Source organism: Anser brachyrhynchus (assembly GCF_964034855.1).
Source record: "Anser brachyrhynchus genome assembly, chromosome: 1".
Lineage (NCBI taxonomy): Eukaryota > Metazoa > Chordata > Aves > Anseriformes > Anatidae > Anser > Anser brachyrhynchus.
Window position 1 is genome coordinate 14,296,084 of NC_137694.1, and position 13,839 is coordinate 14,309,922.

Here is a 13,839-nt window from a genome sequence, read left to right on the forward strand (position 1 = left end):
AGGCGGGGCGGGTGAGCCCCGTGCAGGGGGAGGGAGGGGAGAGCGGACGCCATTTTCCCCGAGAGGCAGTGACATAGAGGGGAGCGTAGGAGGCTGCGAGGAGGGAGACACGGGAGCAGCGGCGGCGGCAGCGGGGTTTGTACGCAGGTCCTGAGGCAAAAGGCGCTCCCCAGCTGGTCCCCGTAGGGTTCCGTGCGCCGAGCTGGTTCCTGGGGGGAGGGGGGGCCCTCCTCTTCCTTTCCTTCCCTTTTCTTTTCTTTCACCCGAGTCTGCTGAGGGGGTGAGTCCTGCCCAGGGTAGGGACATCCGCAGTGGGGCAGCGGCATTGTTTTGGTCGGGATAGGAAAGGGGCTCGGCTGAGGGGTCCTGCTGCCTGGCCTGTGTCACCATTACAGGTGAGTCTTGGGTTATTTCTAAGGGAGTCTGCCAGGGGTGCCTCGGGGGGGGGGGGGGGTGGTAAAAAAAAAAAAAGGGGGGGGGGGAGCGGAATGCGACGGGGACGCCTCGTTGCCCCCGGGGTGACTGACTGCCTTGCCCCCAAAACGTGCTGAAATTCTCCTGAAGTTGTCTTCAATTCGCTTTTCCTTTTGTGGGGTTTGGCTTGAAAATGGCAGGCTGTCGCTATATCTTGTGAATATGGCGGGTTACTGTAACTGGAGGAGCTGAGGAGAATTTTTTGGCAGTTCTGCCAGATTTATGCATTATGCTTGGAAAAAGAGCCAGGAGGGGTTATTATGTGACAACGTACGCTTCCTTAGACTGGTGGTTTTTAAGAACGGGTTTGTGTGTTATTGGCACTGCGTATTGAGTTTTATGAAGCTTAGGGAAACCTATTCTCTTCCTCCATCCTGTATATTTTGGCTTTGTGATACTAAAATGGCTCGTTATAGGCCTAATCTCTCTGACTTCCACACCCCCGCCTCCTTCTCTGCCTCCCTGCTAATATCTCAGCTTCGTGGTGTAACCTGGACGAACGGAAAGCTGTCCTAAAGAGTTTCTGTGCCAATTTAAAAGGGGATCATTCTCTCCACCCCCTTTCTTGAGGTTGTAAGTAGTTATACTGGTGCATCCCTTTCTTGCTTTGGTTTCTGTAGCCAGCATTCGTGTTCCTTGGCTGGCATATTTTAATCTTCAGGAAATAAAGAGTGGTGGAGTAGACCCTATCGCTGCAGACGTAGGGGAGGAGAAACAAACGGTTCACTGTGTAGTACTAAATAGGGTAGAGAAACATAATATAGTCTGATTATAAAGGTCCTGTATTCCCCCATACTCAGCCATTAGGGAACGTGCGGTGGCTAAAAGCCCTGAGGTCCCTAACATGGTATATACTACGTGTCGTTGAAAGCAGAAGCTTAGTGCTGCATCTAGATTTAGGAGTATTTTAGTCTGTTTATTTACAGTATCTTAAAGGAATAATAATGAAACGTTCCAGTTATTCAGGGCTCAGATCGGAGAAAACAACGATATATCCACGGCTGTACTTATAATGCAGAATTGATTGATTATAATCACGATACTTTTAAAGTTACTTTTCAAAAAATGTGGAGCAAATTTTTTAATTTCCCTCTTTTGTCCTTTAGAGATTCTAAAAATGGCGGCCTCAGGCTGATGTTGTGGTAATCTAATCAGCTCGGGTCCTCCACACCCCATGCAGTGCGTTTGTCTGCAGCATATTAGAGTCTTATTCCATGTAAATGAAAAGACCGTTCCCTTCAAATAATGTACAAAATGTCTCTTGGCTTTACTGCGATTTAAAAATGCTGTGTTCCAGCTGATTAATTTTATTGGTTATGTGTGTGAAAGGCAAGTGAACGAGACCACTCTTGTCGGGGAAAAGGGGGGTGGAAAGAGGCAGCAGACTCAGGCAGCTTCTTTGAGGGGTGTGTATAGATTTCTCTAAGGTAATACGCGCGTCGTCGAATAATTTGGAAAAGCTCCGGCGTTTGTGGTAGGGGCTGTGTATCCGTCCATCGCATTATCAACCTAAAAGTGGTAATATTTTTCAAACTAAAGAGGAGATTAAGATCACTGAAACAGTCAGCTAAATTCTTTGTGGAATCGCATTTGTGAACGTCATGGTCATCTTCCAGGAAATACCTCTGCTGGACGTTGGGGTCGTAATTCCATATATTTGTAGTTCGAGAATACGAAAAGAACTTAATACGGACTGAAATAATGCATGCAAGATTATAACCTGTTACTCTATTAAGATGCAGAATTTCTTCTGCCACTGTAATCTTAGTATTAGACCTTTTCTTTCATTTATATTGCATATTGCTGTATAAAACGGGAATGGTAATATACGTACAAATAATTAAGTGAAAGTGCGGTTCCAAACCTCTAATTTTTTTCTGAAATGAAATATGAACCTTTTAGTATCACCACTATAAATATGTTTGGGTGGGGGGAAGGGAAGTCACAAGGATTTGTTATTCCGTAGTTGGTGTAGTGTACTCTGATACAAACTATGCAGACTGTGAGCTATATGTTCAAACGAAAGCAACAAGAAAGAAATTCATATTTGTCGCTTTGGTTTTTGTATGCTTGTCTTTAATCTTGTCGTTGGTTTAATGAGGTGTGAGTTCATATTCTAGTATAGCTTTGGAACCTTCTGGATTTAAACAATCAAAAATAAAGTACTGAAATGGCAAAACTGTCTTCAGTCTCTGAAGAATTCTAATTTAGATACCGTTCATATATAGAGCAGCACTGATGTGTGGTTTAAGGTATACCTGAAGTTCCACAGCAAGATGGTAAGACTTTCAGCGGTGCTAATGCATGCTTTTCATGTGTTTTGAGGCCAAAGGCTGAGTGATTTCAACCACCAAGTGATGCATTAATGGTCCAACAATGCATGCTCCCATCATACCCTCCTCATATTATATGGACTTGATTTTTTTTAAATAAACCATGTCTTACTCTCTGCTTATTAAAAATGATACAGTTTTAAAGACTTTGTATGAGCATTTTTAGAAAACTCTTGCCTTTTTCTTTTCTCTTTCTAGGTTTAAAGCCTCTCTTATTTTTTATTGTTACAACTTAGAGGGCTACACTGCTCTACTTCATGGCCTCAGTCATGTTGTCGGGCAGATGTCCAATTCAAGATTAACATTAGAAGAAACAATTTTGTACAGTTTACAGAAAGTGTCGCTGCGGAAAAATTGAGATCCAAAAATTGGAATACCCCAACTCAATTTTTACAACTTATCTCACAGATCACAAATCTTATGCATTAAGGCCCTTTTGGGAATTTTGAGATCTTCCAGTTTTCCTGTGTGTTCTAGTGAGTCACTTTGTGACTCAGTTTCTCCATTTGTAAAACAGATCTGTGATCTGAAAACAGACTTGTTTAAGGAGACAACGTTACAAAGGAAATTCTAGCTTTATTTCTGAATTCCACTGATGTTGGTTTGTTAAAATATATTCATTAAAAATGTAATGTTCCCCCAGCCTACTAACAAAAGTTCTTGAAAGAGAGGTTTGAAATCTGAATTTTTGAAAAGATTTCTGATTTACAAACGTTTTGTTACAAATACAATTTTGCAAATGTTAAAGTAATATGGATGTTACGCACATGGTTTTAGCGCTATCTTCAAGCTTTTCATATCTGAAGGAAAAATCTGCTCAACTGTCATAACTATGCATTTTGGGTAAGCTTTTTTGCCATCTGGGAAGTTTCAGAGAGGAAAAAATACCGACTTTTTAAGCTGTATGTATCTAGGGAAAGTTTCATTTAGTACCAATATTCAGATTACTGTTAGGAGTTGCATTACCTCATATCTCTGGTTTGGTTTCAACACACAACTGGGTTAATCTGTTGGAATGAAATACAGAAAACAGCATCGCACTGAAGGCTGATCCCAGTTTGATTTAAGGACAGCCTTAATTTTGTGCTCATGCTGGTTTTAGTAAGACTCCTTGTGGGTTTTAGTTAAGGAGTGTTGTATGTAACTGAAGAATTATGCAGTCATTTTAAATAGATGAATCTGTAAATGAAGGTCTAGCAAAAGTATTTTTGCTGTTTTCATGTAAAATTCTAACAAAATTGAGTTGGGGGATGTAGATACAAAATGAAAGCCAAATCAGGCTTCTGGAGAGATCTTAAGGAAATCCAGCTATGTTACTGGTCTTGTGACTTCCATACAAACGATCATTTGTGAATCTCTCAAATTTTGTTGGACAGTGTTTCTGGAGTAGGTGCTATGTTCAAATGTTTCCACTGTGCAAATAGTAGTTTTGATTTATCGCTAAGAATGAAGCTTAGTATTTCTGTACAGAGATGCCTTACTTGTTTCAGCTCATGTAGAAAGTGGATTACTTTTTGTTCTTTCGAGTTCTGGATTATTTACAATGTTAATTGCGTTGGGCTTTTGAAGGGTGTGAGGTGAATGTGCCTAACTACCACTGTTCACAGAGTCTTCTACTTAGAAAAAAAAAAAGCTTACCCATAAAAGTTAACCTAATCACTTTCAGGATCCAAAATTCTGCTCATGACCTTCATACGACAAAAAACCCTGCTATAATCACGTTCAAAGACAAAACTGTTGTTACCTTTAAGGCATAACAAACAGCTTATTTAAAAGAAACCTTGTCAAGTTTTCGTATACTTGCTAGCAGATACTGAGATAATTTTTATTTCCTCTTACAAATCTTAATATATTAATGTGGTGTTAATGAAACTGGCAAGGTTTTAAGCTCTGCAGGTTGTTAGAAAATCTTAATAATTAAGGTTGTCTGCAAGCCTTTGAAGAGAGTTTTGTCATACAAAGTGTGTTTTTTAACATCTCTGGCTTAAATGGTTTTCATATGTTTTTTTTAGTAATTAATGAATTTGGTAAGGATTATGGTAAATCGGTGTCCACGCAAGTTGTGTGCTGCAAAAGTACAAATAAAAAGTAGATTTAAGTAGCATGCAGGCTGTGTCCTGTGTAGGTAAAATGTGTGCTAATTTTGCATATTTTATTGAAAGAGCACTATCATTCCTTTCATGTGATAGTTTATACGCTGCCTAGATTGAGATGTGGTGTTGTAAAACTTATATGACACTTGCATGGGCCCAGCAGTTTTGCAAATCAGGCCAAGTATGGGAATGCCAAAATAATATTGATTCTAGTTTAAAAATGTAGTTTTAGGTTAACATTTTTGAAAGATATACATATTGAAATGCCCCAATGGAAGTTGAGGTTTAGACAAGCTTTTTTTAAAAAAAAAAAATCGCATTTCTAGTTGTTTTATGTATTGCTTTATGCTATCATAGTCTAGGTAATCATTCACTTTTATATCCTTATCAAAAAAAAAAAAGCCGTCAAGTTCAAAGAAGATGCGTGAGTAGATTTTAATGACATTATTGTAGCTTAGGTTACAACTTACAAAGAAGGACCTATAGTCTGTTTACAGTTGATTTTTTTTTGTGCTTTTCATGAACAGGTTATATAGAAAATGATTACATGTGTATCCTATATTTACGAAGTGAGAATTGAAAATGTACACGGGATGGTAGTTTGGATCTTTAGCCTGAGGAGCTCTGGATATTTAAATTGGTTCAGTGTTCATTACTTTTAACTGTTCTAATTTCTCTAGGTCTAGAGATAACTTTTTTCTTTCACAGTGGGTGATGCTCTTATTTTGCCTTGAGTAGACAAAAGAGCTACCTCCTAATTAGCAATGGGTATAATGAGACTGTTTTTATATCACAAGACAGCTGATATTCCAAGTCTAGACAGTTAATCCTGTCTTAACTGTTGGTTTCAATAAACTTTTTGAGTGTTTTTAGTCACTACTACTTAAACTGAAGGTGAAGGCCTGAGAATTACAACAGCTTACTTGAAGCTTTTTGGGGAGGGAATGGAGAGATTACTGCTCTCGGTTGGTTTCTGAAGGTATAATTCTAGAACTGCGAGGGAAACGTTAATAACTTTATCCATAACTGATTTAAAAATACAGTCCTTACCTTACTGTCTGTAAGGATGAAGTTACTCCCTCAGATGCCTTATCAAGTAGTAATACTGTTGGTTCATACTCTTTTTGCGTAGTCGAAATATTTGATGGGATTTTTTTTAGTGTTCACTTATATATATATATATATATATATGTAAATAAAAAGTTGTTACTGTCATTGATTAAAAACAAACAAAAAAGCCGTGTGTAACATTCATATGTGCATTCTTTGTCTCTTGCTTTGCAGTCACTTAAATCTTCTGTCATAGATGCAATAAAAGAGAAACTTTGCATCTACTTTTTTCTCTGTTTGGCAGTAGTATTCAAAGATGAAAGCTGTATTTTGTGCTTCTGTGGCTGGGCAGAGTTTCTTTGCTGTGTTTATTCTGAGATGACGTATTTCTTATCTTTGTTACTACAATTAAGAATACACACTGAGATCATATTTGAAAACACAAGTGTATAAAGTTGCAGAAAATCTCTGAATTTCTTAACACAAATCAGTCAATATACAAGATAATTGCAATTGAAAACGAAATGTTTTCTGTTCCCTTTAAGTAGGAAACATCTTTTGATATCAGACTTCTGTGTTTTCTGTGGCTGCCTTTGAGCAGCCTGCTCAGTCTGTTCCATTGACCTCTCTCTCCCAAAACCTTAGTAAAGAGCTTTGCAATACTGCCATGTTGTTACCAAGAATATAGTCCAGGTTAACTTGTGCTTAGAATTGTGTAAAAGATCTAACTGCTAGAAGAATGAAGGTTTGTCTGAAGAAGTGCAAATTTCTGACCTGTCTTGTGTCTGGATTCCTAAGCACGAGAGTAACAATCAGGTGAACATTTACAAAATATTTACAGAATTAGAAATGGAAGCACTGTTGTGCTATTCATGCAAGTCAAATGCCATTGATAAGACAGGAGAACTGGTTTTGAAATCTGCCAAAATGAAAGGTTGGACTAGATGACCTTAGAGGTCTTTTCCAACCTGAATGATTCTATGGTTCTGTGAAAACATGTCAAAGTAGAAATTAGTTTAGCTGAAATGTCAAACATTGTGCAAGTCTAAACAATTTACTACTTGTATAGTAGACATCTAATATGTAGAAGTAGGCTTCCAAGTCTTATTAAGGTGCATAGAAACATAAATTAATAATTTTACTTGATGTCATAAAGTCAGCCAAATAGGTTGTTGAAACCATTAAGTATTGCAAATATGTATTTGCAACCACACGTTCCCCTTCCACCCCCAAAGCCATACTTCCTTCTTGGAAGGAATACCGGGCCTTAGAGTTTAGACCTTCCAGTGATTGACTCACTGTTCAGTGTATCGTTATATTTATTGAAAAATATCCTTGGCTCTTACACTTACAGATGTTACAGCGTATGCTTATGGAACATTGTGTGCATGCAGAAACACTATACTTTGAAATGTTTGTTAAGAATAATAGCTTACAGTAACAGGTGTAAATGGTGTTTCTTGGAGAATAATTGGTAAGTCACATATACAAATGCCTGCATGTTTAATCAACGGTTATTTACTGCTTCACAGTAGATAGAGAAAAATGTTTGCTAGGAAACAGCTGATGCAAATAATGGCTTAAAGATATCTTTACTGAGAAAATTATTTATTAGTTTTCTTAATCTTTGAGTTTTACATCTCATGATGGTATAGTGCAAGATGTTAGATAGCTGAGAGTCTAGTGTATCGTTCTCCAAGCAACGAGCAGTACTGCTGTCAAAAAGTGGTCTTTGTCTTTTATACTCATTCATAGGATGTACTTGTATTTCACAGCTCCTTGATTCTCCCCTTCAAGTATCTGTGAATGTTTGAATGGGTAGGTCTTTTTGTGCGGAGTCTACTTTAAGAAGCATGGTAGGGAGGTTAGATGATTGGCAGCTAATTTTCAGTTTGGGGGTTGGTTTCTGTAAATAGAAAAAGCATGGTATTTTCTGTATGCCTCTTCTGTTGCCACTTCTGTTCAATAAACCAGTTTCTACTCTTTAACTTACTCTATAAGTGTGTCTACCTTTATTTCCCCTCTACCACTCATTCTTTTTCTCTTCCTAGTCCCATATTTTGTTTAACTTCCACTGAGAGAAGAAAAGGAGGAGTGAAGAGAGAGAAGAGGTAAGGGGGAGTCTTCCATATGTTTTAATGGGCTGGCATAAGTACCACCATTTCAGGAACATGCAGGAGCACTGCTCTTGGATGAGGTAGCAAAGGGGAGATAGCCTAAAGCCAGTGGAAACCAGTTCTTCTGTATGGCAGAAATGTTGACTGGCAGATTCTGGGTTCACAGTTTTATTTCCACTGAGTAGTTAGTGCAGTGTAAGTAATGACTTGAAGAATCAATGCTTGAATGACAGAGACTGAAATTTTTAATATACGAATCTTGAACACCACGGAAGAAGCAGAATTTTTTGTTCCATACCCCAAACTCAAGACCACTTCATGAAGTTGGGTTTTCATTCTAAACGTGACTGGGGTCGTTGTTGATTGTAAAGTTTTGTGTTTATTGTATCAGGGTGCTCATAAGTATGCTAATAATCTTTTTGCTTCACCCGTTTCATTCTGACTGTATATTGGGGACTGGATTAAAAGCAGAGTAGGAGGAAAAGCAGCCTTGCTCTGTGGTAGTTCATCTGTAATGGCCTTGATCCTTAAATAAGTTGTACTGACAAAGACCCAGTGGTCATTAGACCAACAAATAGCTTTAAAACAAAATTTTAAACAGTTAGGAACTTAGTGCCTTTGAAATCCCCAGAGTTTAATGAAAATCCGAAAGGGGATGGATGCAGCTATGAGCATTGTCCTCGGAGAGTCAGGGAGAAGCAGCATAATGATGTTAGCCATTATTCGGTGTGTGTCCTGATAACTCTCGTGTGTAACTTCAAACCAGCCGTAGAGGTACTTTTGTTTTTTTTTGGCTGCATGACAGCATGCGAGAAGCAGCAGAGCTGGACCTGACTACTGACGGCACACAGGTCTGTGGCTGGCACAGGAGGGGATTGAGGGGCTTGTGGGTGAGGCCAGCACCAGTTAACGTTATTTATGAGAAGGACATTGCTATGAGAGAGATACAGAGAACATGAGGCTTGTGAGAATGTTAATGGACACAAACTACAAGTGCATAGGAAATAGATTACTTTCAGAACAAAATGTTTCTTCTGTGCGGTATACAGGACTTGGTCATTAATGGGTCCTACGGTGTATATGGTATCTGAGTTATGGCTACTGTCTTTTTTTTTTTTTACCTTCTTTCTTAATTGTCTTCTTGTCTCAGCCCAGATTTGAAATAGACTGCTAACTTCTCTGTTAGGTTACCATAGAGAGCAGCAAACAGTCAGCAAAGGTCTGAATTTGGAGTCATAGTTGTTTCTGAGCCTGCATGCTGCAACTTCAGTGATGGATCGCTTGGGAGCTGGATATCCCTCGTAATCTCTTAGTAAAATCTATACTATGGGGAAGCGTGTTGGGGGGAAACAGAAGGAACTTCCTTGTGGGCAAGATTAGTCATTTATTCATGTATTCTGCTTCTAGGTCTGATTAAAGATGTGTTATCTCCTTAGAAACATCCAGCAACAAATAAATATTCAGATTACTTTGCATAGCGTAAATACATATATCATACGTTTGCTACGTGTATTTGTTCCAGATTATTTTGCGTGTGTAGACACATTCATAAATATATATACACAGAGTAGTTAACTATTTGAATCCTACCTGGCATATTCCATTAAAATGTCAGTTTCTATCACTAGTTTTCCAGATAACATTATTGTATAGGGAAGGCTTCAGTGCCCAGAGCAGTGATAGAAAGTAGAAATTTAGTCAAACATAGAACTTTTTTAGTAAAATTTTCTTAATTATTTTCTCTCTTCTCTGTGTAACCTCCCCCCCTTCCCCTCCAATTAAAATGTATGAAATTTTTTAAAATAGTTTGCAGGCAGGGAAGCAGAGTAGGAAAGCTCTAGTTGAGTTGTTGGCTGTGACAGTTCAGGACAGAAGTCTTCACTCTGGCTTCGTGGACTGTGACACACTTTAATGATAGGTGCATTGTTACTTTGCAATTTCTCCTGTATAGGTTGTGCTAAAGCATACATGTATTGACTCTTCTTAGATTCATTCTTGTGCATTTTCTTTGTGGGAAGGGTGGTTCCCATGATTGCAGGTTAAAATTGTTGGTCTGTAAATCTGAAGGCAGGCATGACAAGAATTGCTTTTGTTAATGATTGCAAAACGTGTATATACATATGATGTAATTGAGGAGAGGGGGAAGGAAAACGTTTGCGTTGCATACTCAATAAAAGGCAAGTTACATGTAGAGAATTATTTTTACATGCTGTCCTCGATTCTGTTTATTTCCCTTTTTGCAGTACATGTAATAATATCAATTTTAAGATAACTGAGTTCCTGTGTGTTATATTGAGTACCAGCACTTCAAAAATGTTTTTAACCGCTTCCCCTTAGAGCATTTTTAAGGGGAAAGAAGGCACCAGTATACCATATAGATGAGTTTTTCTGGTGTGGTAAGAAAATCAAAGACCACTACTTTTTGTCTTCTGTCTCTGGTGCATGAGATGACTTCTGTAAAGAAAAGTCAGAGGTCTGAAAGCAGTACTGTCTTGCGGCTCTTTGTCTTGCTCCCAAGACCCTGTTGATGTGGAAACCCGGAGTTAGTTTCAGAGCGCTTCTCTGCTACTGTGTGGAGCCAAGCTGGACTGGTGGCATGATGAGTTTTTTCTCCTGGGAGCAGAAGTTGGAATTTTGGTTTGAGCTTAGTGCTGGATGAATACAGTTAGTTTTTTTACATTCAAATGGACTTGAAGTTATAACCAGATGAGCATTGTGTGCTGGTTGAGCTGAAAGGTCTTGCTTGACTGAAGACTGTCATGCAACTACTTTGTGTATTTTATGTTTGAATTAGTTTTATCTGTAAATCTGATAATTATTCTCCACCCTTACTCTTCTTCCTTGGTCCATACAAGGGTACAAAATCGACTGAGCAGATAAATAACTTTGTCTCAGCAATTTCATTTGTTTGCTCCAGTAAGCTTCAGTTTAATTCCCTCAGATCTGTACACACCCCTTGAAGAATCTTAATACGTGTACTGTCTGTATTCTGATACTTACATGCTGCTCCAGGAAACTGTTCTTAATGTTTTGCTTGTAGTTAAAGGGTGAGAGGCAAGGTGTTTACCTGAACTTTTAGTTCAGCAAATGAGAGCCTCTCCTGTAGTTCTGCTCAGAGGAGATAAGTGCTGCTAAAACATGGGGTGAACTAATGCAGGCTGTAACTTTTCAGATATTCAAGAGTGGCAATTCTCAGGTCTTTCAGTTACTCACTTTATTAAGTAGAGGTAAATTATGACTGACTTTTTTTTTCATATTTTGTAATATGTACTTAAAGTTGTATTGCTTCTAAGGAAAGATAATTGATGTATCTACAAAGGTTAGAAGGTTTTGATTTATTTTTTCCCCTCCCCAGTTACGTATATTTTGTATATGACCTTGTGAAAATGCAGAGCAGACACAGTATAGAGGTGGTAATTAGGTTAGCATATTAATCTTTGCAGTGACATTAGGTCAGGATTTTGGGGTAAAGTTGCATGCATCAGTGTTAGATCTAAATTATTTATCTTAAACCAGTGCTGTTTCCTCTCTTGAAATAGCCAAAATTATGATTAGATTTTTTCATCCTTAAACTTCAGCTCAGCATGTACAGAGGCCCTGATAATTCCCTGATAATTGTCTCCTGCAGACGCATTCTGTGAAATCTCTGAGTATTGAAACACCTAAACTGTGTAATTACTTTATTTTTTTTCCATCTTGTAATAGTCTGTTGGTAGATGCTGACTGATAGATGCTATTGCTAGAAAAATGTATTGAAGAACTTCAAGTGTATGAAGAAGTCATACAAACAGCCCAATGAAAACATGGAGAAAAATAATAATAATAAAAAAAGACTTAAAAGTTTTGTGCAATCTTCTTGTGTATGTTGAAAATTCTTCAATCTTGAGCTAAAAAATAATTGCTTGTTTAATTTATAATTTCACTGATGTCCCTTTATAAATTGGAAAATAAATGTTGTATTGCACCTTCCTTTGAATTTTATTACTAAAGTTTATAAATGTGTTTTTTACTTAAAAATGTTTGTCCTTGTTATTTATCACATGGTAACAGGATATGGAAACTGATTTATGGGGAAAGAAACACGAGAAAAAATGACATTGTATCTTAAAAAACAAAACAAAACAAAACATTCAAATACAGTAACTAGAATGGTAAAAGCAGATTTCTCTCCAGCCCCTCATTTGGCTATTGCAGTGTTAGGGCTGAATGTGGATTTAAAAAAAAAAACAACTTGCAATAAGTATATGAGATTGTCTTGATATTCTGGTGCTGCCACCAACTCTTACCTTTAACTTTTTGCATAAACGTTTTGCATCTGCGCACCCAAATGAGAGCTGTAGCGTACTTGTACACACAGCATAGGTTCTAGCAGGCTTTTTAGTACTACTGTTTCCTCTTCCTTCTCAAAAAAAGGTGAAATGTGCAGAGGTAGGCTACTAAAGTTAGCAGATACCAATGTGAGCTGTGCCTTTCCCAGTATAGCAAGTACTGTATGGTTTCCTCTCACTTAAAACATGCTGTGTTATTAATAAAAAATAAAATACACATAAGTCAGAGCTTTCTTAGATTTATATTGTTGCTTTCTTGTAGAATAGAAGTACTGGGAATTCAGCTTCTGAACCTATGAAAGTAAATGCAAGTAAAAGTGGGTAAAAATGAACAAATATGTTTTCCTACTCCTCCCCCCACACCCTCCTCTCCAAAAAACCAAACCAAAACAAAAAAACCTTACATGGAAAATGCCATGGAAGAAATTGTCTGGACTCGACACTTAAAGGATGATTGATAGCTGGGATTATGAAACCTTTTTGGAGTCATCTGTACAGTTTGGCTAGATTTCGGGTTCTTATTTTTCAAGTGTGCTTTCTGTTTAGGTGATCTGTCATCTGCTTGTTGCCTGAAGCCATTCTCTGGAGCTTTTGATGGTCCCCCAAGAAACAAGTGTGGGGGGAGGCTGATAAAGTAGGCCTGCAGTTGGTAGGCAGCCGACATCTGATCAGAACTGGATCTTGTAGAGTTAGGTCCAAAAATACCAACGTAACTTCAGGAGATTACCTGTTTAACTTCTGATTCAAGAGTTGGGCCCTCTATACTTCTGTTAGTTCTTTCTCTTCTCCTCCATGTACCAGTGAAAAAGTTACGTGTTTTCCTCTGCTGTCACATAATTGATCTTAGAAGGACAAGGCAGAAAGGAAACATGTGGTCTTTGTTAAACCACAGAATAATGTTGTGTAAGTGGAATACCTCAGGGATAATATGTAACTTATTTTCTGTTGTTAAGTGCATAAATGATGTTCTTTGTACAAAGCCACACAGATGAAATAATTTGGCCTGTATTGTGCTCTTATACTTCCGCTAGTAAAGGACAGGTCATTTAAAAAGACCAGTTCTGGGACCGTAAGCAAAGTAAATCATGAGAAGTAGGGATGAAGCTTCAAAGATTTTATACTCGATAAGGCAGTTAAGGCAGCAGAGTCATTAGAGCTCTGTAGTGAGAAAAAGAACTGCCAAAGGAGATGTAAACCCAGTGAGATAAAGTGAAAATAGTAAAGGGTGGTAAGTTTCTTGCAGGCCTTTGGTCTTGCACAAGTGACATTTTAACCAGATTAAACAAAAAATCTTAAGAAAATCATATTACTAGGACAATTTAGACTTATTAGCTGCAATTAAATAAGAGCAAGGTTTTCTCAAATAAGGAAGGTGTTTTCATGTAATGAAGTTGTGCTATTAGGGTGATAATGAAAGAAGTATCAGAAGTTACCAACATTCTTT

The 13,839-nt window shown here is 37.9% G+C and overlaps 1 protein-coding gene across 7 annotated transcripts in view; it reads left to right on the top strand.

The window, feature by feature from the left end:
- The first annotated feature begins 31 nt into the window (after window positions 1-31).
- The window catches only part of KMT2E (lysine methyltransferase 2E (inactive)), a 67,504-nt gene continuing 53,696 nt past the window's right edge, over window positions 32-13,839 (top strand). For 6 of the 7 annotated variants that reach the window (XM_080575336.1, XM_080575338.1, XM_080575339.1 and 3 more), the window contains exon 1: window positions 32-395. The gene's annotated coding sequence lies outside the window, so the exon portion shown is untranslated. Of the gene's footprint in view, window positions 396-8,001; window positions 8,062-13,839 lie in introns of all 7 variants that reach the window. The other variant, XM_080575337.1, reaches the window with a different exon arrangement.